At 40.8% G+C, this 26,443-nt stretch overlaps 1 pseudogene; it reads right to left on the reverse strand.

Annotated features, from left to right (window-relative positions):
* Positions 1 to 3,668: 3,668 nt before the first annotated feature.
* The window catches only part of LOC149198175 (peptide deformylase 1A, chloroplastic-like), a 38,324-nt pseudogene continuing 15,549 nt past the window's right edge, over positions 3,669 to 26,443 (reverse strand).

The raw sequence follows: 26,443 nt of genomic DNA on the forward strand, positions 1-26,443 counted from the left end.
TAAGCCAGTAATATGTGAAGGGATTTGCTAATAAACCAACAAAATATGATCCTTTTCTCCACGCCCTAAGAATTAAGATTTACTAATAAACCAAAAATATGATACCTTCATACATATCCTAAAATTTATGATATACCATTTTTATGTACAAATATCTCACTTTAAGTCATGACAAATACAATCACCTCCCTCGAATTAATGACTGCCAGATCTACCAACTTCTTACCCTCATTGGGCCCTAAAGCACTGAACGTTTTTCTCCATTTGTCCAAAACAAATTTGCATAGATCTTGAGCATTGAGTCAAATCAAACACTTAACAAACAAGGCTAGACAACGCTTTGTTGTAAATAACGAATTCATAATGTTCTCTCTTCTCAGAAAACGTGTTGAATGTCATGTGCTAGACCATGGAAGTAAAGCTATAACCTTGTCCTCCAAACCTATTGGAGTTCATCGACAAGAACATCCTTAAAAACAAAACCATGTGAGCAAAAGCGAGAAGGATTTAAAGCAGAACAAAACCGTTTTTAATATCTAAGGGTAAGATGAATGTTGCCTACATTCCTAATGAATTTGCCCATGATTGGTTGAGACAGAAAGTCTTGGCACTGTAAAAACTCCTTGTATGAATGCTAGAAGGCCTTTGTTGGATGTTATCATATGCAATCTGCCAAATTCTCTAGGAAATATAGCTAATTTTAAAGAAATGCAGGAGTTGCTTGAAAAAGAAATGCATCTAGCAGTAAAAGTAATTGATACCAAAATCCATTATCCCACTTCACCTTTTATAAACATCGCCAATATGTTCAAGAGACATATCAAAATTTAGTTCAAGCATGTGAGAGTAGGATGGAGATATCCTCTTGTATCTATGCACCTCATTTGTGGTGGATATTGTGTTGTGACATATGTAGCATTAATATGATGTTACATGCCTTAATATAAATGACACTTTGGTAATGGTTGATGAAACAAATCCTCATTTTCTTAAGCACTCTAGTTTTGAGAGCGATAACCCCATTGGCTAAAGTGTCAACTTGATGATTGCAGTCTCAAGGGACATGGTAAAACAAGGCTTTTTAGAGATTGCAAATCTCCTTCTACAAATGAGCTAGTATAGATGCAAGCTTGTTATTAGATAAGATTGATTTTGAAAGCATCATATTAATGATTGTGCTCGAGTCCCCTATGATAAACAAATTCTTTATTTTTGATTTGATTGATAAGAAAAAGCCTTGAAACAAGGTATAAACTTCATCTTGATTAATTTGGGGTTTTCCTAGCCCCTAACCCTTAAATAATAGATAAAGATGAATTCAAGTTTACCTTTACTAAAAAATGCACTAAATTCATAAAAATGGACTTTATAACAGCCCCGAATTACTAATATTTTTTTACAATATATTCTTATCTTCCCTAAAAATAAAATCTTTCGGAATTTTACCCTTATACATATAATTTTGTTATAAATCTACAATTTAGTTTAATATTCTTATTAATAATATTTCAGTCTTTTATAGATAATTTTATTCTCAATTTACCTTTGACTTAACATCACCATATCACTTACCATGTTCAATTTCTAATGTCTCACTTCTCATCCTCAACACCATGCTAATATTGCTTATAATTAATATAATAATAATAATAATACATTTTTAAGTCTACTTGTAAAATGATTGAGTAATTGACATAATGAAATGTTATCTAGTCCACTTAATTTCAAATCTTATTGAGCACATTTTAACCCCTTATGATAAAGCTCGATCATATCATACTAAAAAAATATGCTTCCATCTTATAAAATCTCAACTCTTCTCACTATAATAATAATCATAATCTAATTTTAAAATTAGTGTATTGAAATAACTCATATAATAAATATTTATTAATTAAAATTGAAGGATACCTAAATTTGAAACCCACCTTATTGGCTTGGCGTACATGTAATCTCTTCGACTCAAGTATAAAATGACTTAATTACTAATTCTTCCAAGGTATTAAAAAAAATATAATTTTAAAGTTTTCTGACATATGCTTTGAAACCCATTAAAATCGTAACACGAGGAAATTTACACCCATCTATGCCAAAAATAAAATAAAAACAATTTAATATCCTAAACATTTTTAACATCACGGACAAATGTTTGTGTCAGATTTTGAACCTTTGGTCCCTGCATGTTCAGTGCCTTCATAATACTTGAAAAAATATAGATGTGGTTGTTAAAATATCCACATGTGACTTAAGAAGCCCCTACATTCGGCATATCCAAGAGTGTAAAACCTATCTAATTTCCAACGCTCTCAGAGAAGACATTGCCCGTCGGATGAAGTGAAGTTACGAGTTTTTAAAGAACTTTCCAGTGCAACCTTCCGACAAGGCAAGCACTCAGCCAAAACCCTAAACCCTAGCAGAGGCTTCTAGAGACTTGTGGAAACAGAACTCTATTCCACGCCATTTTAATCAATATATTGTGGTTTCAGCTATCACAGAACACACCCATCTGTTCTGACTGTATATTCGTTTCGTTTCATTTCACTTCATCTTCAACTTCAGAAGATCTACTACAAGATGTATAGAGCAGCAGCATCCGTAGCTTCTACAATCGGGTTAGTAGCTTCGATTCTTTCTGCAGCTCTCATTTTAGATCCTCTTATTTGTTCAACAATGAAAACGGTATCTGCAATCCTAAATCTTACAGGGTTTAAGGCTGTATATTGTTGGGTTATTATTTTTAATGGTTTAGTTTATAAGTCCAAGCATTATGAAAACATCCATTCTTCAGAGATTCATTGGCTAAAGACGGTTTTTTTTTTGTTTGTTTGGATGTATGCAGCATTAGTCAATCCAGCAAAGGTTATGGATCCTTAAGCAGATTGGAAATTCATCAGCAACCATGGGGTGAAGGTACTCCACCTCCATTTGCGATGAAAAACCTTAAGCAGGCCCTTAGGCCACATGCTAATGGATGCTGGGTCATAGGGGTCTGTAAAACAACAAAAGGTAGAATTTTTCAGTGAGTATAGCTGAGACATGAGAATGGCAGGGATGACCTTCTCATGAATTTTTTTCACTGCAACCTCTTTCCCATCGTAAATTCTTCTGCAGACAGACCCAAATGTGCTTTGGGCATGTGCACTATTTTGGATTTTCTGTCTGTAGGAATAATACGATGCCACAGAGAATTCAGAGTATATGAGCTTCTCCAATGAAGGCCAGCATGAGTTAATGTAAGGCTTTTAGAATCTAATGCCGCAAATTTTCAAATGCAATGCATATCTTTCGACTGACACCTTGGTATTCTGCTTTATTGATCGACATTCTAAAAATTGCTTACCAGAAGCATTCATTCAGTAAAATATGATCAGTTATTTTGTGATATAGTGGAGTACCTGGAAAAATGAATGTACTGCTTTTCACTATTTGGCATGCATGCTCCACGTTTTTTTTGAGTTTCAACAAACAACTTTTCTTTTCCACAATATAATATCTGGATTTAACTGTATCAGGATCATAATAAAGGAATGCTTTAAAAGGCTATAAATGATCATGGACACTGTTCTTCTGTTCAAGCTTCACTGCAGAATTACTTGAAAACCACATTTTGAGAAACTTCCACTTCCTCTGGCTTGAAGACAACAAAACTTGCCTACTGGGCCACATACCTAAATGAAAAATCTGAGACATCCTTCAAAAATTTTTGCAGTCTTTGTGCCCTTTGATTTAAGTTTAGGATTTATTATTATCTAAAGATCAAACGGATGGCGTTCCTGAGCTTCAGCTTCCTCCTTTAGCGTAAACCTGATATATTCTTCCTTGTCTTCTACAACAATCATCTGCAGTGGTACTCCGATTTGAGGGGCAGCAAGCCCACAGCCAGGTGCATCCCACATGACTGCAATCATATTATCTATAATCTTCTGAATCCTCTCGCTGCCAATTTCATCCAATGCTACTTCTTCTGCACATTAATGTAGCACGGGATCGCCCGCCTGCACTATCTCCGGTAAAACAATCTTCTTCTTCCCAAATCCAAAGAACCCACCTGCCAGAGACACTGTCGACGTCCTCAGATGTGCCCTGTGCATCGGTTTTGAGCCCAACAATCCATATTTCGGATACCCATCAACATTTAGCAAATGACAGAAGCTGGATAAGAGTCTACTGTGAATTCCCGAAGAGGTAGAAACCAGTGTGGTTGTTGCCATGCAAGCCAGCCGATTTGGGCTGTACCTGGGACTGCCCAAAACCTAATATAATATATTGTACTGCGGCTTCTAACCTTTAAGTAAGTTGTAGACATAGCTACGGTAACCTGTACGTTGACCGTATCCACGACATTACCACAGGACCTTATTTTATCCGCAAGAGTCTTGTTCACAAATAATTTAGCATATGGTCATTTAGAACATTGGTTCTAAAGTACATTATACAAAATTTTAGGGTAGAATGTTGTAGAAATTTAATCAAACTAGTCATGGGCCCATAGGTCTCAAGGGTTTAACTTAGCTCTGATACCAAGTGTGAGGACCTTATCCAGACTATATATATATATATATATATATATATATTTAAACAGCAATGACAACCAGAAAGAAACGCATTGAAATTCAAATTTATTTAGCACACACATTCCTACAACTCATTTCAGGAAACATACCATAACATTTTCATACCTTTAACTAAGATCAATAGTAATGAAATACATATGTACCGTTCACCAAAAGGCGAGATTCCGCTTGCTCTGCTGTTGTTGGTATTCCCTTGTAGCTGGTCACCTCCGTGAGTGAATGATGACGCACTTGATCCGAATGCGAAGACTCACCGGTTAACCTCCCAGCCTACTCCTTGGGTACTCTTCTTCCCCACGGACCCCCGAGCTGCAATGGGGTTGTACAATGGAGACAAGCACTAGCTAGTAGAGGAGAGCACACCTTGGCTCAAGAGTCCCCTCTCTAAATCCTCTACCTCACCAAACTCACTATAGCTTCGTAATCACTGCTCTCACAACATCTCATCCATCCAACAATAGGGTTCCCCCCAAAAGTCCTTTTCTCCCATTGGCTTGCCCCTTCTTTTATAGGAGTCCTCATAGGTGACACTTGTCATGTCATGCATAATTAATTATTTTTTATAATTCAATAGCTTGATTATTCACCCACCCATGTGTCATTCTCACATCAAGGGTCTCCCAAAATTATTTACTTAAATTTTTATTTAAAACTAATATTTTCCTCACCTCAACAAGATTCCTATTTATTCTCCTAGTTGTCTCTTTATTCCCTCCCTTTTATTCCTTAATTTGTGTTCATGTCTTGAAGTCAATTAATGAGTCAAGATTTTATCCCCAATCTATTCCCTAATTTAACTCAGGTTATCTCCTAGATGGATATTCTTATGTTGGTTGTTGACACATGGAGCTTCTCTACATTTCTCTAAATTTAATTTATTAATCTCATTTTAATTCACCTTCCTCTTTTCTTAATTAGGTTTAAATTAGTTTAGGATTAATCTTTCTCCTTACCATTATGTTCGTCTTCCCCTTTTTTCCTAATTAAACCACATAATCTTCCTAGTATTTTCTAAAATGGGAAGGGTAGAGTTTTTAAGGTACTCTATTTTAATTCTTCCTATGATCCTCCTTATTCCAAGTTTTATTTTTGATTTAATTACATTGGTTTCTACTCATCATTTATCCTTGATGTAATTTACCTAGTTTTCATTCCTTGCTTATATTTATTTATTATTATTTATTTTTAATGATTCCAAGGATGCCAAGTTTGGTTGTGCCCTTCAAGAACTTCCCTAGAAGTTCCAAGGGTGCCACACCTAATATCTTATTTGTGATGTCAAGGAGGCCAGTTTGGTTGTGCCCTTCAAGAACTTCCCTAGAAGTTCCAAGGGTGCCACACCTAATAGTTTATTTGTGATGTCAAGGGTGCCATTTTGGTTGTGCCCTTCAAGAACTTCCCTAGAAGTTCCAAGGGTGCGACACCTAATAGTTTATTTGTGATGTCAAGGGTGCCAGTTTGGTTGTGCCCTTCAAGAACTTCCCTAGAAGTTCCAAGGGTGCCACACCTAATAGTTTATTTGTGATGCCAAGGGTGCCAAGTTGGTCGTGCCCTTCAAGAAATTCCCCTGAAGTTCCAAGGGTGCCACACCACTTGCCCTTCAAGCATCTAGTGATTACGAGGGGAAAATATAGTGCAACGTCATAGACCACTATCATCTCTTATGTTGCCTGCTATAGTGAGACTAATGGTGTCGGGGATCAAGGAATCCGCCTTGATGCGCGCCCCCCGGTAAAGTCCTCATGAGCGGCCCAACTTTGGAACCTGCCCTCATGGCATCGTGATCTTCAAGGCGAAGGTGCTTCAGCCCTTCCAGCCTAAGTCACGGCGTTAGTGCTAGTGGGTGGGATCAGGGACTCTGTCCCACCCCTCCCATGTATTTCCATCCACTTGTACAACCCCATCACCCATATGTGAGTCATTCGGTCAAGCAACTAATCTGTGCCTGCAACCATTAATATATCATCAGAATATAGTTAAACATATATGGCAGATTCCAAGATTGACTTAGACTTTCAAAGATAAAGTAATATAAATTTTCATCAAACCAGGTGTCATTGACATGTCATATGTGAGTGCCTCTGATGGTGTCCTGCCATACTCAATCATCATCAGTAATAAGGTTTCTCAATGTTAGTCAATTATCATACTAGCATCATTAACAATTCCTGGTCATTCACATCATTGTCCATTGTAAGTCTGAACTAAAGGAAGTAGGTAACATAGGGGACACATCCCTCATGGCTATCATCAATAATCATCAATGGAAACATACATATTCATTAAGCTATCAACATCATAACATCGTAAAAATATACCTATCCATAAAATTTATCCTCATTATGCTTTTAGTAGAGTGCATACATATTCTTTACTACCCTCGTCATAATTTCAAATAGAGACCAACTTAACTATTTAATATTGCAATCATCAGAATACTGATAGATAAGATACATACCCATTCATGCTACCATAATATCAATGGAAGCATTCATAACATCACAACCATGAATATCTCAATCGCTAATAATAGTGTCATGGGTCCAGATCCTCAATCTGAGGTCCTCGAAGAATAGAGTGTCTAAGATAATGTCGTATTAGGGTTAGGAAACTAGAGTGGGCACTACAGACAATAAGTGGTATTTAGAGGTGCTCCCCCGATTCCATTAACTGAGCGACACGTAGCACTCGGGTGGAGAGAGAAAACCACCTTTTTCGAGTGGTTATTTCCCTTGCAAGTGCCTCACCTGAAAAGCATGTAAGCTATTGGATTTAGTGCAGGTCGATTGATGGCGAAGGATCAATAGACGGTTTCGGGTTAAGTCAGGACCGTTAGATCTAAAGAGAAGAGACCTATGGTGCAGCAAGCTTTCGATGGATTGTATTACGGACTCGAATGCACCATTATAAACTGCCCTATTGTTATATCGCATCCGCCTATCGGAACTCTCATAGTGCAAGTTATAAAGGGCTGTCACTCCCAAACCACCGATTGCAATATACAGTTGCGAACCCGATGATCCTATTATATTGCGCCCTAATGGTATATCATGTCCGCCATATCGGGAGTTATGTATCGCAGTGTTTAAGGCCTTGTCATATTAAAGCTCCGATTCCGATATTGCAAGTCTCAAAGGGATGCAAACCTGCAATTGTGATATATATATATATATATACGGACTCGACGGGTGTACTAACCTCTGTTTTATGTAATATCGCATCCAGTTCAATCGAAAGTCTTGAAGGAGTGTAACGATATAAATTGCCAATTGTGATAAGGCGATGGACCCGATGACGTTATTAACAACTGTTTAATAAAATAATCGCATCCACTCTATTGGCAACAAGGGAATCGGCTATCGGCCATCAGCTGAACTATGGGCATGACTTATAAAGACCTCCAGAATGTTACGATTGTGATTGTGGGTTTAAAGAATAACTCCGACTACTTGTGAATGATTGCGATTGCTGTAAAGAATAATTCCATTGGTTTAATAATAATAAAGATGGCCTCTCTTCCTCATTAACATGTCCTGTGAGTATTGTTGGATTTGAAGGATCGGGAAGCCGAATGATCTGGAATTTATCCAGGACAAAGAATTAAAGGTATTACATGCTCATGTGCTGGGATGTGCCTATGTTACTTTGTGCAATGGACTGATAATATTGCTAGATTACACAAACACTGAGGCAGTTAGAGAAAACATAACAGTAAAAAATGTAAACACGACAAGTTTAATAAGGAGTTCACCCAATGCTCCTCGGCTACGTCTCCTGGTCCAACCTTCAGTGGCGACCTCTCTATTATGTTTTCAAGCAGAGTTTTACAACAGTGAACTCAAATTGAGTCTCTCTTAATAGATGTAAGTCATTAGGATTGGAGTACATAGACTCTCCTTACTAAAACTCGACCTCTAAGGGTCACAGTAGTATGACAGGCCTATGTCGAGGAGTTTTCTTGAACCTCTCAAGCCTTCTTTGGAGTACACAGACCCTCTGACTCTCTTTGGCTCTGTCTAGCTCGATGTTGCTTTCAGGTCAACTCAACTTCTACTCTCTATTCTCTGCTCTTAGCTTTCTTCAGCTAACTAACTCTCTCTTTGTCGCTGCCTTGTCTATTACTACCTGCTCTGCTTCTGTCAGTTCATGGCTATTAAAGCCAGGCTGTTCTTTGACTATTCATTTCCGCTTCCCGGCCTTTTGGTTTCCCTGCGTTTTTCCGTTCAATTTCCTCTACTCTGCGTCATCATCATTGGGTAACGCCTCACAGGGAGGTGTCCACTTGTTTCCCAATGAACTGAGTGTCAGATTCCTTGAATCATATTTAAATGGTCGTTAATTCTGTTTGATTCAAGATTGCCCGCGAATCACGACTCTTTTGCCAACTCATCGTCCACGTCGGACTTCAAATCCCTTGTAATCTTGCTTTATCACCTGTCAAATCCGGTCATTTATTGGGATGCACCTCCACCATTGATTTGGGCCCCGCCAGATCCTACGGTCATCGCTCATATCGGGCGGGTAAGTTGCATGACGTTTACCCGTTTGATGTGGGCAATCTTCTCTCTCATCTGCCGGACGCGTGTCGCTCGGTGTGTGGCATTGGGTGGGACTCAGTCAAAACTGGTTATTGCCTTGAAGCCTTCCGATATCCTGCCGGTTTGGGGAATCTCATGCTACGGAACCAAAACGGTTAATTTTCCACATTTCACAGCGTTTTTGGGTCCGGGTGCTTTGGGGCTTTCCATCACTAAGGGGGATGCCTTGCGATACGCGATTAGTGCTTTAGAGCTAATCGCGTATCAGAATTCACCTCCGTTTCTCTTTTTAGCCTCCGGTTTTGCCTATTTGGTGCCATTGCACTTTACCATGGGCCAGCGGTCTGTGCCCTCGATTGAGGGTCCTCGTTGCTCCACTCTAGCCACAACTACAACTATCACGAGGATTCCTTATGATAGCTTGAATTTTCTAAGACTTGAATCTTTTGGCATAATTTGAAACAATCATGAAAGCTTAAAGAGTGTTTAGGATCTAATTCGGATCACGACCTTCCCACTGAAAAAGCTTTTGGACCACCAAAAGTTGGTTTCCTTTTAAGCATCAATCAAGTGAGGGTATAGATTCCTCGCTTGCTCAATTTCTATCCATTTTGCACTGCTTGGCTTTGAACCTTTGAGTCCAATCCTAAGATACTCAACATTCCCTCTGTGTGTGGTTCTCACCTTCCTGTCCAGAACTGTATATTCCTGCAACTCAGTAAGATATTCAGGTAACAGACCATCAATAGAAGGAAATTGACTCTACTCTTCAAGATCTTCAATTAATGAAGGTTCAAATAGTCTCAAGTTGTCTGCGTTAACAACTGAGTAGATGTGCATGTAAGCTGGTAAATCAAGGCGAAAAGCATTCTCACCAATTTTCTCAAGTATTTTGAAAGGTCCATACCATATTGGCTTCAGCTTCTTACCTTCACCTTGCATTCTATCTTTGCTAATATACAACTAGACTTGATCACCAACTTAGAAACTATGCTCCATTCGATTCTTGTCGTGCCTTGCCTTGTACTTGGCTTGGCTCTTTTCTAGTTGTTCCTGTACTGCTTGGTGAATCTCTTGGATTTTTTCAATGAACTTGGTTTCTTTGTCCACATCATTGTGTCAATCAACTACTATGTCTTTGCCAAAGACAAAATCTAAGGGCGACCTTGGTGTGAAACCAAAACAGGTCTCAAAAGGAGATCTTTGTGTAGAAGAATGTTTAGCTCGATTGTCAGCATGCTGCACATAACATAAATGTTCATCCCAAAGTTTGGGATGCTTGTTGCAATAGCCTCTGAGCAACAGGATCACTGTCCTGTTGACCAATTATATTTGGCCATTTGTTTGTGGATGAAAAATTGTGCTCTTTTTCAGTCTGGTGTCCATCAATTCCCACGACTCGACCAAAATTTCCCAACAAATCAGGTATCTCGATCAGATATAATGGAAGTGGGTAATCCAAAATGAACCCATACATGTTGAAAGAATAACTTTGCAGTTTGGTCAGCTGTAATCTGTTTGTTACATGGTATTAAAATACAAATTTTGCTGAACCTATCCACAACAACTTATAAATAGTCATGACCTTTCCTAGATTTAGGCAGTCCTCCAACAAAGTCCATGGAAACACTTTCCCAAGGATGAGAAGGAACTGGTGGTGGAGTGTACAAGCCTAGTTTTCTATTTCTCGGCTTGCTTTTAGCACACATGGTACACCCTCTTACATATATAGAAACTGTCTCATTCATTTTTGGCCAATAACAAAATCTTTGCAACTGTGCAACTGTTTTACTTACACCAAAGTGACCTAATATTAGAGAAGTGTGTGCTTCTCGAATTATATTTACTCTTTCAGTTTGTGGAATGTAGCTTCCCAAAATGATACAAGAGCTGGTCCTTAACATGATAGTCCAATTCTCCTACTTGTTTGCCTTGACTTAAAGTTGCATATACATCCTTAAAATCTATATCTTGAGCATACTGTTTGTTATAGGAATTTTTGTGCCTTACAGCTCTAAGCATGAAATGTCCATAATCCAAGGGATCCTAAGTCCCTAAAAGTGTTGTTCCTACCCGTAGAGGAACAAGGTCAACCAATTACAGCTTCTCCCAGAAGTTCTCCACCAGAAACTGCTCAAAATCAGTCAAATCAGGATCATTTCAGCTGCTCCACTAGCTAGCTGCATTGCATAGCACCCCAGTACACTAGCTAGGTGCGTTGCAACGCACCTAAATGCACTACCAGGGTGCGCTGAGCAGGAAATGACAAATGGCAGTGTCATTCCGTGAGGTGGACAGACAATGGAAGCTTCCAGAATCTTCCCCAATGACACTTGCCTCACTGAGTTCGACCAAGGATGAGTAAGAGGCTCTCAGTCTCCAAGTGGAAGCAAGAACTGACAGAGAGAGGCCACTAGTCAAATCATAAGCTGACTCATCCTCTTTGCATACATCTATATATGGATCCCTCATCCCAGAGATCCAGGGGCTGGAATTTTGTACATTGCAGAGAATTGCTGTTGGTTTTGAGATAGAGATCAGTGTATTGGGTGATTTATGCTTTGTTGGAGGTGAAGAGGGGATTCCTTTGTTGGGGGGTTGATGCTGGATCAGGAATCATCGGTTGTAACTCCTCCTGGACCTTCTTTTTATATCAATAAAACTATTTGAGTTTCTCCTACATGCTTGTGTATCAATGATGTTTTGTTATATTTGCATGTTTAGCTTAAATCTGATCCTAAGCTATTTATGAATGTAAATCCATGTCTTTGTGTAGTTTTCCTCTTCTGTGATCTTGCAGGAACTTGGTGAAGCTGGGCAAGTAAGGGAGCAGGTAGCTGGAAGCTGTCAAAGAGGAGAGAGATTGGATCAAACGACTAGCGCAAGACATAGGTTGGTTCATCCTATCCCTCTTCGTTTATAGTTCATAAAGAAGAATACGAAAGTAGTTTTCCTTGTTTGTTTCTAAGGTACTGTCACACCTTAGTGGGATAGGGGCGTTCTGAGTAGACACTTTTCCCGTTAACAAAATGGCGACTCCGCTGGGGAGCGTGTCTAGTTAGTTTGTTTGTGTTTCTCTTGTTGTTTGTTTCATAAACATAGAAGTAGCAATCGAACTGCATTTTCCATCATCAAATGCAAAGTAGACACCTGCTACTTCAATCCATTCACTGGATTTGTTTATGATCTGAACAACTGATTCACGAATGATATGATTACCCTTTGTGATAGCTCTTAGACCTCCTTTAAATCCACCCTCTGATTGTGCATTACTGATTGCTTTTACTCGACCAAAATCCATAGATTAAACTGCAAACCGTGACCCAGAACCCGGAAGGAATTCTCGTTTCTTCCCCAGCGCAGGCTCTGTGAAGAGATTCTGCATTTCAACGCAGTTCCCGAGAGGGCTACCTGCGCTGCAATCCAGTTTCTTTGTGTAACAGGTGCGTTGATCAGCCTAGCCCTGTGCAGCTAAGGTTCTTTGCTTCATTTTTTTCAGTTTTGTCTCTGATTTTGCAGCCTGTGATCAGTGTGTGTCTGTTTAAAAACCCCTTTTCTTTGCCTTAATTCCGCCTCCTTTGTACAAAAATACTGTAGATGTTCTTTGTGTGTTTGTTACATCATTTACAGTTTTCCATTGAAAGAGTAAAATAGTCATATTGTCGTCCTTGGATTTAGATCTGTCGTAAGATTCGATTCTGATCTTAGGAGAAAGTTTATTTGCTGTTGACAGTCGATTATGCTTTTACTTTTGTCTTTGGTTTGAATTTGTCACTTTCTAGTGTCGAAACAAGTGTTTATTTCAAAATCATAAAGTGTCGTAATCTTCTCTACCTTTTGATTTCGAAAAGAAGCTTGTTTGTGTTTGTCGCTTGAAAGCAAATTCAGATTTGTACATCAACTTTCTTTTTAGGCATCAATATTAAGAAAGTGAAAACAAATACATGCATATGTGCATTTGCATATTGATAGTCTGTTTGGCTTGATTTAGGAAAAGTGCATCTACAGTGTGCTCTTTGCTCTTTGAGAAAAGATTGTGTCTTGCTTTTCCCCTTGTAGCTAGGATTTTCATTGCTGAAAAGAGATAAAAGCTTGCTTATCATCTTTAGATTGCATTTTAGGAATTACATCTACATCTTGTGGTGATCCCAAAAGGCAAACTTCTAAGAAAGATCAACTTAAAATAAATTGAATGAATCTAACAACGCATTGGAACTTAACGCACAACATTTAGAGGTCTAGGCTAGAGACGTATTCCGGCGTCGTAAAGCCTGGTAACTGTTGTCCTCACTGATGGTTGGGTGATTCCTCCACTTTGAGACGATAAGTGCCAGTACGGACTTGTGCTCCCACGTACTGTCGAGTATATATTGGGAGACCCCTATAGGCTTAAAACCTTTTATCCATAGGAAGCCGTGTCGGTCGCCCTACTGATCGCAATGCACCGAACACAACATTCGGGAAGATTGACTGCCATACCGTAAAAAGTATTCTGCAGTTTTGCGATTGGTTTGGTACTCCCTCTACCTAGATCTCCAGAGCAGTCCCTTTCGTTCCTTTTCAGACTCCTTAACGGAAAAGGTCCATCTGAGCACTTGTCACTTCAGGCTCATTAAAAATCGAAGGAGACTAGAGTCATCTTTTGTTTTTTCTCGACTCTTTAAAACTGAAAAAACAAGTTGTGTCAAAGCGTCTTAAAATTTATTTTAAACGTAATATTCATACCCTTTTCCTATGTTGATCTTAGGTTGAGAAAATGGAGTCTACCAACCAAGGAATTTCCCTTGGTGGAAATCCTAGTCCCTTCTCCTCTTGGGGAGATGTTGGTGCACCCCATATGGCCACATTGTCACTTCCAGGACTGACAATTGGCTTGCCAGTCTGGCTCTTCTCAACCAATGTCGTTCAGAACACCACTATTCCTGAACAATCGAATCAGCAATTAGACGAGTCTAGAGTTGCCCACCAACCGTTTACTTCCTCTAATTCTTCCTCTCCTCCTTCTTCTTCGCTTGATAGGGCTGGCAAAGCCAAAAGTCAAGTTCCTAAGGAGAAGAAGGAGAAGAAGAAGAGAGAGAAGAAGAAGAAGGAGCCAAAGGCGAATGGGGGAAAACGATTGTCGTCTAACGAAAATCCACACACTGCACCGACCAGGCCTAAATCGCCATGTGTCATTTGCAAAGGAGACCACTTTCACAAAGATTGTCCTTGCATCCCTCGGATACTAAGGGACTGGTCTCCTCGTTTGCACAATCTGGTGTCATCAACCTCTGGTGATCATGTTGAAATCACACCGTCAACTAGCGAAAGTGAAGCCCCAGGACAAAGAGGGAAAGCTAGATTTCCCTGTAAACTGTGCGAAGGCAATCATGCCGTCCACCGTTGTCCCTTCTTAGACGAAGCGAAAAGAGTTTTGGATGATCGTCTGGTTTCACCGTTACGACTTCCTCCTGGATATAAAAAACTCTTGCCGAGTTCGTCGCTAGTTGAGAATCCAGCTGGCCCGCTCAAGTGGTTGGCTGAAACGCCTATCATAGAAGATAAATCATCTTAATCCATACTAGACGAAAGTCAAAAGGTCGAGGCGGCAGTTGACCCGGTCTTGCCTTCAGAGGTTTTATCTGCGGATGATACAATCATTGAAGAGAACAAGGATGACACCGTCCAAATTCTCTTCATCAACACAGACTCCAATGAACATGGGGGCAATCTACCCATTCCCTTACCGCAGGAGGGAAGTTCGTTAGAGCCATACCCGGCCGTCTATTCGGTCCCACCTCCAAGCAACCTAGTTGTCTCCTTCGACTGGAATCAACTAGGCAGACCCCATTTACTAGCAAGCATACCATTCTGAATTATCTTTCAAATATATAGAATTGTCATGGCTGGTACCATCATAGATGAAGGGGCTTCTGTGAGTATCCTTTCCTCTACTACTTGGAAAGCGCTTGGTTCGCCATCGCTGTTGCCTGAGATGAGAAATCTGACAGGTTTTGATAAAGGAACCAATCGACCTTTAGGGATCCTTCCCAATGTGCCCATAACATTGAGAGGGAAGACAGTTCAAATGAACGTAATGGTAGTTCAAGGACCCTTGGATTATAACCTACTCCTTGGACGAGACTATATTTATTGCATGGGAGCCATCGTCTCCTCACTCTTTAGAGTAATGTGTCTTCCGCACGAAGGAAGAGTGGTCAAGCTCGTGGACCAGCTTTCATTTCTCGGATCACGCATCGCAAATAGTCATATACCATCCCTAAATGGTCTCTTCACGCAAGAAATGTCTCAATCCCCAGTCTGTCCTCCCGATAAGCGCGAGTAATTCGGAGGGATATGACTGAAACCCAGGGGGCATGCGTCCTGGTCTGCTTCGGCAGGAAAACTTCGGGTATAGGGTAGATTTCTGCATGAGAATATGACTAGTCTGTACCCCGTCCATGATTGGAAGAGGGGTTATTCTAGAACAAGATTCTCTTGTCAAAGTTATGTGAGTTGACAGAACTGAGTCACTCGCCTTTGTTTATCTCGGTAGACATCGCCGAAGAAGTGTTTTATTTGCACCGCGAATCGAACAGTCTTTGGGTGACCTGTAAGAGGTAGGCCTCTCCCGGTAAAACAAATGTTTTATTGGACTAAAGAAGGGGTAACCTTGAAACCATACTTTATACCTGGGGGCATGCAAACCTTTTGGAGTGCAAGTGAGGGGTGGCTATTTATTTTTTTAAATTTTTAGGACCTCTAACCCTTTAAACTCGTAGGATTAGTCGTCACCTAGCTTGCATAAAGAAAGGATGTGGGGCAAAAATCTAAAAGTTGCCGTTTTATATGAGACATTCTTATCATATGACTGGATTAATCGAGCAATTTTAGCGCATAGTTCAAGCTCGTTAAAAAATAAACATAATACATGAGCAAATGTTTCCACCCGCGTTTAAGCTCATTAAAAAATGAACTATTCCCCGGTAAATAACCACCGTGAATGAAGCATTTCAACCATTAAAGCCTTTGTCATGTTTGCACCATCACCTCCACTTTTCCATTGGCCGATCATTCACCTCCATTTGATTGTTTACCCATTTTGAGGAACAGCTGCGAAGAGTGATTTCACTAGCCATCCTTGTGACACTGCCGTGATTGGAAAATTCCAACCCTTACCTGGAATCAGCTGCTACCCATTTTATCACTCATTCCTCAAAAGACTAGTCTTATTTAAGCTCTTTTCAACTGACTCGTAAAATATGAAAAGATTGCCGAGTTTTGGCCTTCCAGCTCGTTAAAGCGACCGGAAGTGCTATCCCTCCTCTAGATTTTAATCTTTTTGCACCTGAGGGATTATTGCACAAAAAGATCGAGTGCTTGTTTTGTTCGGCTCGTTAAAACTATCGAAAAGTCATCCCTTCTGTATTGTTTTATACTTTTTCGGACTTAAGGGATTAGATGACGAAAAAGGAATTTCGGAGTTACCTTTACGTACCTTTTCAAACTCTCTAAAAATGAAAAGGACCGAGTTATCTTTGTCGTTAAACTCGTTAAAAAGATTAATAGCGCAAAACTTGTCTTTAGACGAGAACGAGTTTCACTATCGCTAGGCTCGTTAAAACATAGCGATGGGTTTGCCCGAAGGGAAAATTATAGAAAAAGCATATGTTATCCTCCTCAAGCTTGACAAAAATAAAGAGGTACTGGTCAGCAATGACTGGGGAAAAATTGGGAAGAAACTCAAAGAATCTTTATTGGTAGCAAGTCGCTCTTGAACATGACACTTCCATTCCGTGCTTAAGTCGGGTTGGGTTGTTTCATTCACCGGTCACATCGCCATGGTCACGCCATACCATCCACATTTGGGGTAAATGCTACCAATCCATCACATAAGTGTCGCCGACATGTTCAAGAGAAGTCATCTAGAGAAGTCACCCGTGTCCCATCCACTACCATACATTACACTTCATTCTTTCATGACCGCCACCCTGAACCATATATCATCAGATCGTTTTCACCTCTATCAAAATCATTTGCTCCGTTCCATGTCATTGATGTGGGATTCATCAAGGCCCTCCTTTGACGGATCGCTTCTTGTCAACATCAGCTCATTATCCAAGAAGTTGATCTAGGAACACCCCATTCAGTACTTTGAAGCTTGCATGCCTCAATGGCAAGTTTCTCACTTCCGGCGACGGGTATACATCAATGACCTTCGACCGAAAGATTTTGCGTGGTGTTCGATGCCAAGTCCTTTATTCACACCACGTGAATTGTACTGCAGTACCTTGAGGGTCATCATCATTATCGGTGATTCCTCTCGCGCTTGTTAACAATTTACATCATCGACTGGTAATCAAGCGATGTCTTTCCATGTTCGACTTCAAAACATTTCTCACATGGATCGACTTGTACTTCGAGTGAAGATCGGACGAGATTGAAGACCCCGGATCTGGTTTCATCCATCTGGGCTGCGATATATATTCAGGAAAAATAAAAACATTGACATGTACAGCATTGTAGCACAGATAATCATCCTACCAAAAGGATGATGACTTCATCAGAATCATCAGTCTACCATCAGACGATTGTCTGACCCGTGTACATAAAAATGAGTTTATAAATATGAGCATGGGAATTCCCGCCTCAGCTAGATCATGAAAATAGTATGAAGATAATGTATTGTATTGTATCTTATTATAGGTCTCCTCCCAGCATTGAAAGAACTTCGGATCCTCCTAATAAAGCATTTCACCCGATAAACGGCCTCATACTTTCGGGGGCAATTGTTATAGAAATTTTTGTGCCTTACAGCTCTAAGCATGAAATGTCCATAATCCAAGGGATCCTAAGTCCCTAAAAGTGTTGTTCCTACCCCTAGAGGAACAAGGTCAACCAATTACAGCTTCTCCCAGAAGTTCTCCACCAGAAACTGCTCAGAATCAGCCAAATCAGGATCATTTCAACTGCTCCACTAGCTAGCTGCGTTGCATAGCACCCCAGTACACTAGCTAGGTGTGTTGCAACGCACCTAAATGCACTACCAGGGTGCGCTGAGCGGGAAATGACAAATGGCAGTGTCATTCCACGAGGTGGACAGACAATGGAAGCTTCCAGAATCTTCCCCAATGACACTTGCCTCACTGAGTTCGACCAAGGATGAGTAAGAGGCTCTCAGTCTCCAAGTGGAAGCAAGAACTGACAGAGAGAGGCCACTAGTCAAATCATAAGCTGACTCATCCTCTTTGCATACATCTATATATCGATCCCTCATCCCAGAGATCCAGGGGCTGGAATTTTGTACATTGCAGAGAATTGCTGTTGGTTTTGAGATAGAGATCAGTGTATTGGGTGATTTATGCTTTGTTGGAGGTGAAGAGGGGATTTCTTTGTTGGGGGGTTGATGCTGGATCAGGAATCATCGGTTGTAACTCCTCCTGGACCTTCTTGTTATATCAATAAAACTATTTGAGTTTCTCCTACATGCTTGTGTATCAATGATGTTTTGTTATATTTGCATGTTTATCTTAAATATGATCCTAAGCTATTTATGAATGTAAATCCATGTCTTTGTGTAGTTTTCCTCTTCTGTGATCTTGCAGGAACTTGGTGAAGCTGGGCAAGTAAGGGAGCAGGTAGCTGGAAGCTATCAAAGAGGTGGGAGATTGGATCAAACGACTAGCGCAAGACACAGGTTGGTTCTGTTAGTGTCAGTCTTTACAGCCTTCCTACAGTGATCAAATATGCTCTTACAAAGTGTTCTCAGAGTGTCAAGGTCAAATTTTGTCATTTCAGTGAGTCTTCAAGCAAAATTTGGTCACTAGGCATTAGGTCTAGGGTTTTCCCAAATGTCAGTCCATGTCACCATTCAGCTGAGTTTATCATCATTCATAGGGTTGTCATCGTCATGTCAGTATCTAATGGGTCATTTTACATCTTGTTCATGCTTCAGTTGTGCCTAGGCAAGCTCATTTCCCTCTCCTAGGGTTTTGAAAGCTAATTTTTCTTGGACGGTCAAAACACCGGTAAAACTTGTTTCCTGATGTTCATACACCTTCCCCTATCCTTAAAATACCTTATCAAACACTTCCCATCCCTTAGATCCGCCAAATTCCTCATTTTTGCACAAACCCTAGTTTCTAGCTACAATCTGGCAATTTTCTAGGTTTGGCCTGTGTTTTGCCCTTTTCGACCCCTTCCCCTCACTCAATCTCTGAGATTCCACTTTCCCCTACTTCCTAACATCCCTCCCTACTTCCAAAAATTTCCCCAAGAATTTAGAAGCCCCCTATCCCCTTCATTTCGCTCCATTTCGACAAAATTCCTTGTTTCACACATCGGGACAAGTTGCACTCAAATGATGTTTCGGAGCAATAAAAGATGAATTTTGGAAAACTGAGAGAGGTTTTTATCCATAACATGCCAAAGACGAAAAACCTCCTTCACTTTTTACACAGGTGTCATGGTTTGAGAGAAATGTCAAAAATACCGGCGAGAACGAAGGTGCTCCAAGGACGGTTGGCCAAAGCACAAAAACGAAGGAAAACGCCCGATCCACTCCAAACTTTGGCCAAAGCCTCTTTGACTGAGCATGGTACTTGATTGGGGACTCCCAACCCAAATTTCAAGAAATTTGGAGAAAATTTTGTCATTTGTGATTTTTTTTGTGCAATTTACAGGTTTTGGCCATTGGAGTGGTCTCACCCCGCGCGCGACCACTCGGGACGACTGCTCAGAATCACAAAAAGTTGACATTTTTGGAAAGGGCATGAAAAAACTAGAATTACCTATACTTGGGGTCAACTTGATTTTGAGATTTGGGCCTCCAAAAGCTCAAAATACATCAAAATTTTGACTTTCTGCCCACTTTTTGAGTTGCAGAAAGTGACCTTGGGAGAATTGACTTTTGAGGGGTCAAATCAACTCCAAATCCAGAAATTCCACTTGGGATGGAAAGTAGACACACAGAGCTTTCCAATGAGCCATCTTGCACTTGATTTGGACAACTGGAACCCACTCAAAAAGTGCTGCAAAGGGGCGCGACCACTCGAGCTAAAATTGCCAGTTTTGACTTTTCAAGCCTGCAAACTCTGTTTTTACCTTGGTTGATCATTTGTACTTGTAAATGATGGATGTATGGATAATTTTCATGGCACATTGATAGATTTAATCTCTCTTAACCCTTCTAGAAGCTTCCTTGATGTAAATAGTGAATATTTAATGCATGGATGAGTTAGCTAAGTTTTAGAGGCAAGTTGTTTTGATTGCCTATTATCTAGTGCTAAGTTTAGAATTAGTTCAAACTGCTCCTAGGAAGCTGAGCTCGACCCCTAGAGGTGGGGAAAGGAGTTAGATGGTCTATATTATGCCTTCTCTTGCTCATTTTCATGGTTGGACTCTTGAGGGAGAAGCTCTATTGTATATTTTACTTGTATCTCTGCAATTTGAGGAAAAGGAAGGCCAGGGTTTTGCAGACATCATTGTGGATTCTTGTGGATTGTTGTGTTGATGGTGTGTTCTTTACATGTTATTGTAAGTGTGTTTATGTGTTTCATCTCTTTCTTTGCTGCTAATTAAACAAAAGAAGTGATAAAGTTTGAATTCATGCATGCCATGCTCAGCTTTCAATTTTGTTTAATATTTATGTTTTCCACTGTCTAAAGAGGATTTAAAGTCATTGTTTGCCCTCTTTAGCTCCCTCTCTTTCTTCCTTGATCATCCATCTCAGCTTAAGGCATCAGCACAAACTCCTACCTTGCCCCAAAGACCCACCTGCAAAAACTGAGCTCAATTCCCACACCCTGAATTGCACTCCCTCCAATTGCCACCAAAAACCCCAAAAACTTTAAATCAACCTTCCTTATCAGTTTACTAGCCTAATATCAGTGTCACTGTATTGGTCATCTCTGTCCATTGAATATTTTACTGAGATTGACCAGAGAGAGCCTTCTCATACCCCGTAGGGCTAGCTACGAGGTGAAATGGTTTGATGTTGCCTTGAAGGTTTACCTTCCTCAGCCTAGGGTGAAATCTCAAGCCCTAACAGGTTCATCCTATCCCTCTTCGTTTATAGTTCATAAAGAAGAATACGAAAGTAGTTTTCCTTGTTTGTTTCTAAGGTACTGTCACACCTTAGTGGGATAGGGGCATTCTGAGTAGACACTTTTCTCGTTAACACTGTTCAATGTAGCTTTCATGCTGAATTATGCTTAAGTATAGTAGATGCTTTTATAATTGGTGTGGACAACATGTCTGCAACTTTATTGTGTATGCCCCTTTTATATCTGATGACAAGATGAAACTGTTGTAGAAAACCCATCCACCTATAGTGTCTTGATTGCTGCAATTTAGTTTGGGAGTGTAAATATTGAAGTGGTTGATGATCAGTGTGTATAACTGTCTCTTTACCCAATAAATAATGTTTCCACTTTTTCACACTCTGTACTAATGCATACAATTCTTTATCATATGTGGGATAGTTAACTACCGTAGAATTAAATGTCTCAGAATGATAGCATATGGGTTTACCGTGCTGCATCAACACTGCTCCCATGGCATAGTCACTGGCATCGATTTCAATCTCAAATGGTCTTTGAAGATCGGGCAATGCTAGTACTGGTGCTGTACTAATCTTTTCTTTCAAGGTGTCGAAGGCTTTCTGCTATTTGCCTCCCCACTGAAACACCTTTTTCAATCCTGTTAAAGCATGTAAGGGAGCTGCAATTAAGGAAAAGTTAGAAACAAACTTTCTCCAATATTGTGCTGCTCCTAGGAAGCTTCTAACTTCTGTGGCAGATTTGGGCTTAGGCCATGTTACACAGTAATTTGTCACCATTGGTCACCGTCCCTATCACCCCGTTTCCATACATTGGAGGACGCATTCCGGGACCTGTGAGCAGTGACATAACCCAAAAACACTTGCATTATGTTCCCCTGAGTATGTACTTCATGTTCCCTGAAGACACCTTCTGCAAATTATCCCTGAAAAGTGCTCTTTTTCCATTGGCGCAGGTCCACAGTATCTTACCCGCGCCAATAACTGAGATCCTCAAAAGAGGGCGCGACCACTGGCGCTCTGTCACAGAACAACACCCGCGCCAGCCCAGTTTAGTAATGATTTTTGCCAAAAGCACGCCCATATGATTTTTTCCCTTCAGATCACGAAACCTTTTGAGGGAAAAATCCAGTGGATAGAGGTCGAGAGTCATCATCTATCCTTGACAACTATCCACAGTAGCTTTTCCGAGATAATGCCAATCCACAATGGGTGTCCTGGTTCATCGAATCTTTCTACCTTCTCCATCTATAAATATTTGTCCTCATGCATTAGACAAGCTAGTGCTAGTTGTTGAGTTGTTGAGTTCTTGAAGGAGTGCTAGTTGTTGAGTTCTTGAGTGATAATGAAGCATAGAGAGGTTATGCTGCCGGAGAGGAGACACATTGCAAGACACATATAGTTGCTCGCCCAGCCAGAGGAGAGGTTCAACGTCAGAACCTTGGTTGTAAATTTTCCTGTCTATTATTAATTAATGAGCGACTGCTGTTATAGTTCCAATCTCATTGTCTATTATAGTGATGTGTGATTTATTTCCTTTCTGACTGAAATATAGTTGTGTCTTGGTGGATTTTATGCTGGTATCTGTTTCTTCCTTTGCATGTGCAGGTGTCCGTTTATGATCTGCTGGAGCGAGGGAGCGGGAACATCAACTCTGCTTCGACCATAGCGTTGGATTCCAGGTTGGTCTTCTTAATTCACCTTTGATGCATAACTAGGAACTTGCGTGGCAGCGTGGTTTGATTGTGGCTAGTTCTGTTTTAGGCTAGTGGGATCGCCTCTGTCCGCAGAGGGGATTTACCTATCCAACAATTTGGCGACTCCGCTGGGGAGAAGCTATTTGGAGTTTGTCTTGCATGTTAATTTTCTCTTGCTTGCTTGAGTGAATGAGCTTCCTGGGTCAGTTTTGAGTTTATTCTTTACTGTTTGATCCATCTGAGCACTGTCAGCCCGACCTGAGGTCGTGTTATTTATTTTTCTAGCCGGCAAGCTTAATTGGCGCGGTTATTACTCTGACAGTCGCGCCAGTTGGCGCATGTTGCTCAAAAACAACTCGCGCCAATCCTTTGGTAGCGCAAGTTGCAGGCTGACAGTCGCGCCAGCCCTGTAAATTTTGCCTGTGTATGGGTGGAAAGCTCTTTCAGCCTCTTTTTATATCTCTTACAGCCTCTGGAAGTGTGTTGAACCTCTGTTTGACTGGTTTTAGCCTTTATCCTTCAGTTGTTTGCTTATTTCTATTGATTTTCGTCTCAGCCCTAGAACATCTAGTGACTTTGCATGTCTAGCCTTCTGTGGGAAGTTTCGGTCTCTTGATTATCTAGTCAACTTGTTGGTTGTGTTCTGCACCTATCCAGTGATTTGTTAAAGCTTGATCTTCTATGCTCTGAGTGATTCACTTCTAGCCTCTTTGGATTTTACTTGACTTCATTCGAACTTAGATTACATGGTTCATTGAAAGTCTTTGTGTTTTTCCTTGCTTGCATAGTTCATTTTGGTGTTTCAGAGTTGGTTCTATTTCATTGAGTGAACTTGGATTGTGTATATCTCTTAAGATTTGTTTAAATGCATCATGCCATCTTAAAGGAAAGAAAAACAAAATATCTTTTGCATCATATTAGTTAGCGTTTATTGTTATTTGTTGCTATTAAAAAGAAAAAGAAAAAATTCATTTCTCGTTATTAGCTGCATTAGGATCTTTGTTGTTTGTTGAGTGATCATTTCGTTTGTGTAAAGATCTCAACCCTCCTATAGATAGAATTCATCGAATCAAATGATATAGTTTTGGCATATAGTTTGCATTTAAGAAGTTTTTGAGATATCACATACGGTAGGACCAAAAAACTGAAACATAATCGAAGATAAACTTTAAAATAAACTCAATGAACATAACAACGCATTGGAACATAACGCAAATACTCTAGAGGTCTAGGTTAGAGACGTGTTCCGGCATCTTTAAACCTGGTAGTTTATCGTCGAGTGGTTGGGTGATTCCTCCACGGTGAAACGATAGGTGCCAATACGGACTGAGCTCCCACGTACCATCGCGTATATACGGGAGACCCCACTAGGCTATTATCCTTTATCCATAGGAAGCCGAGTCTGCCGCCTTACAAGCCGTAATGCACTGAACACAGCATTCGGGAAGATTGACTGCAGTATGGGAAGTCCTTGGTTTTCATCTGATTGCCAAGGTGTATAAGCAGTTTTACGGATTGTTTGGTAAACCTTTTACCTAGAGTCTCCAGAGTAGTCACTTTTGATCCTTTTCGGACTCCCTAAAAGAAAAGGTGTCGGTGAGCGTCTTGTCACTTCGTGCTCATTAAATATTTGAAGGAGACTAGAGTCATCTTTTATCCTTTTCTCGACTCTTAAAATATGAAAAGGTCAAGTTCAGTGTCTTAAAATTTATTGGCCACGATAACATCTACCCAATTAGCTTTTGTTTATGTTAGTTCGAAGTAGGGGTTGTCTCGGTAGATTTCGTAAGTTTCATCCTGGCGGAATTACCAGTTTCGTCTTCTACCGAAACACTGGTTGTGAGTCTTCCTGTGGTTCTAAGTATACAACCACTTAGTTCTCGTGCCCCAGGTGACGAGACTTACCAGTTTCATTGGAACCCTACGTGGGAACCTTTTGAGGACGATGTCCCTTTTTGGGACCATACTTCTCCTCGTGTGTCAGTCCCACCTGCTTCATCTGACATGGATGATTTGTCCCCTACAACGACCGATGAGTTCGTTGCGACAAGCGGTGAAATTCCCACCTCAACGGACCCTATACATGTTAGTAGTACACCTACTACTACAAATTTACCACCAGGCTATAAAGCTTTAAGAGATGCTATGCCTTCTGGAACTCCGTTCACAGGTCCCATTTGGCCATCACACACTTTTCCTACTACGGAGCCTTTTACTCCACAAAGTCGCAGTCTATCTGTTACCTCCGTCACAACCGCTCCAACGGTTTGTGCAGCCTCTTCGACTCCTATTTCTAGTCGTCCCTCGGCTTCCTTGTTTGGAGTCTTTGACCCCATGACAAATGTCCCAATACAGGGGCCATATGATCCATATTTGTCATCTCAACCGGTTGTTGAGGTATCAGTTCCATTGTCAATTGATTGGACCTCCACCTCTTTCCATGGTGGTCAAGTTTCATCTGCGCAATCTCCAAGACAACCCCCTCAAGACCAACCAGAGCAATCCTTTCGTGGAAACCCTTTCGCTACTGGTGCTCCTTTTTCCTCTTCTTATATGCAACCTTCTGGTAACTCAGGTCAGTCGTCTTTTCAACAAGTCCAACCTGGTATCCAGCAAGGTTATCCCATTGGACAAATTGGTCAACAAACTATTAACCCAAACCAATCCAATGTCCAGTATAGTCCAATGTCTGGACAAGTTACTCAACCACTTGGTCAGCCTACTGTCCAGTATTCACAACCCTCTGGGCAAGCTGGTTAGCCTCAAACACAGTTGGGCCAACTAACTGCCCAGCCCTCTCAGCCATCTAGTCTGTTGGGACAACCTTCAGCTGCGCAACAACAGTTCCAATCCCAACAGGTAGGCCAACCTCAGTATCAACAGGTACGACCTTCTGGACAGGTCGGCCAACCTAAGTATCAACAAGGTTTTCCTTCTGGCCAGATAGCCCAACCTATCGAACAACCTACTGGCGCTGCTCAATCCGGTCCGTGGCCCCAAACGGGACCCCAATACCCATCTGGTCTTCAAATGCAGGCTGGGTCTCAATCAAAGACCTTTTTATCCAACCCAGCCTGGTCCTCAAACTCAATTTGGAGCCCTACCACCGTATGGCTACCAACAACCTCAAGGGCAACCTTCGTTTGCCCCATACCAGAACTACCAACAACCGCAAGCGAATCCCTCGCAAACTTATCAACAGCCATATGGCACATCTGCAGCATCGTTTGGTAATGCTTATGCTGGGGGGCAATATACAAATCCCTATGGCCAATACACTATATGGCCAAATCCGTCCGGACAAAATCCATGGGGGCAACCGCCACCTGGTTGGAACCCTGGTGCTCCACCCTACCAGCAGCCCCAGATGTCTTTCAATCCTCAATTACCATTCTTAGTGACTTTAGAATTACCAGATGTATCCAAATTAACCAATGATCCTATTCTTCATAATCCTTATTGGCCTCCAGTTCCAACTAAAATACCTGGTGACTGTCCAAAATTCGATGGTAAAGCCAATGAAGACCCACAACCCCATGTTATGACTTATCATTTGTGGTGTTCATATAATTCATGGCTTGACGATTCAATTCGGCT

The sequence above is a fragment of the Pinus tabuliformis genome, chromosome 2_2 (genome assembly GCF_031772625.1).
Source record: "Pinus tabuliformis cultivar Carrire ecotype Pingquan chromosome 2_2, CPIR1, whole genome shotgun sequence".
Lineage (NCBI taxonomy): Eukaryota > Viridiplantae > Streptophyta > Pinopsida > Pinales > Pinaceae > Pinus > Pinus tabuliformis.